The following is a 1,634-nucleotide window of genomic DNA, read 5'->3' on the forward strand; positions in this document are numbered from 1 at the left end:
ATGGCTGAAGGACCAAAAAACTGTCCTCTTAAGTATTATGTTGTTCCTTCGCAGGAGGAACCACACAACAACATTGTTGCCCCTGTCATCAAACGAAAAGATTTCGAATTAAAACCTTCGTTGTTGTCAGTCGTGCAACAAAACCAGCTCTCTGGTAGTCCTACAGATGATCTGAACCTTCATTTATCAGTGTGTGTGCAGTATGCAGACACAATAAAAGCAAATGGTGTCAGCCCCGAAGCAATAAGACTACGTCTTTTCCCTTTTTATTTAAGAGATATAACTAGAGCTTGGCTTCAGTCTCTACCATCCAACTTTGTCACTACATGGGACGAGTTGAAGAAAGTTTTCTTAGCGTGATATTTCCCACCAAGCAAGACTACTATGCTAAGAGCCCAAATTAACAGATTTAGGCAGAAAGATAATGAATCTCTTTTTGATGCTTGGGAGAGATACAAGGACATGATGAGACTTTGTCCACACCATAGACTTGAGCAATGACTGATTATCCATATTTTCTATAATGGTCTTATGTACAACACTAAGATGAATCTAAATGTTGCAGCCGGCGGCACTTTAATGGACGATCCTTATGAAGATGCCTATCAAATCATTAAAAACATGGTGCAAAACCATTTCCAATGGGGAGGTGAGCGAACTACTATAAAAAAAAGCCAACTACGAAAACCGGAATGTACGAAGTCAATGGCATAGACCACGTCAATGCTAAAATGGATGCTCTTACTCAAAAGATTGAGAACTTAACCATAAACCCAGCAGCTTCCGTAGTTGTTGTGGCACCCAATTCCGAATTATGCGGAACCCCTGGGAACACTAATGTTGAATGTCAATTATTGGCTGGTATTCCTACCGACCAAGTAAACTATGCCCAAAGAAACCCATATTCCAACACCTACAATCCTGGTTGGAGAAATCATCTGAACTTTTCTTATAAAAATAGAAATGTTTTGTTTGCACCAAATCCAACACCTGTTGTACCTCCAGGTTATCAGAAAGGAGCCCTTGCTGCTCCACAAACACCTAGGAAGTCAAATCTCGAACTCATGATGGAAAACTTCATGAACGCCCAAGTTCAACAAAACAAAGATTTCGCTAATCAAAATGCTCACACGAGTGAGCTGATGAAACAGATGTCAAGTAAGCTTGATGTAATGGCTACCCATAAAAAATGTTAGAAACCCAAATTTCTCAAGTAGCCCAACAAGAAGAAGAAACAACAGCCCCAGCTGGAGAATTTCCAGGTAAACCTCAACCAAATCCAAAAGGTCATGTTAACGCTATCACGCTACTAAGTGGACCAGAATTAGATGGACCAGTTGACCCAAGACTTCAAAATCCAGCCATGTATCGAAACTCTGGTAAAGGAACTGAAATGCTAACAACCGATGGTTAGCCAAAAACATAAAAGGATAATGGAGAGAAAGACAAAAACGAATAGGCCATGGAAAAGAAAAACCTTATGTGCCTCCGCCACCGTACAAACCATTTATACCTTATCCTCAATGACTTGCTAAGTCTAAAAATGAAGGACAATTTAAGAAATTCATAGAACTTCTTAAACAACTGAATGTCACTATACCTTTTACATAATCTATTACACAAATGCCCTCATA

The 1,634-nt window shown here is 39.5% G+C and overlaps 1 non-coding gene across 1 annotated transcript; it reads right to left on the minus strand.

Annotated features, from left to right (window-relative positions):
• Positions 1 to 384: 384 nt before the first annotated feature.
• On the minus strand, positions 385 to 491 carry LOC127124849 (small nucleolar RNA R71). Its single transcript, XR_007804327.1, has one exon. It is a non-coding gene; the product is annotated as a small nucleolar RNA R71 (small nucleolar RNA).
• Positions 492 to 1,634: the final 1,143 nt, after the last annotated feature.

The sequence above is a fragment of the Lathyrus oleraceus genome, chromosome 2 (assembly GCF_024323335.1).
Source record: "Lathyrus oleraceus cultivar Zhongwan6 chromosome 2, CAAS_Psat_ZW6_1.0, whole genome shotgun sequence".
NCBI lineage: Eukaryota > Viridiplantae > Streptophyta > Magnoliopsida > Fabales > Fabaceae > Lathyrus > Lathyrus oleraceus.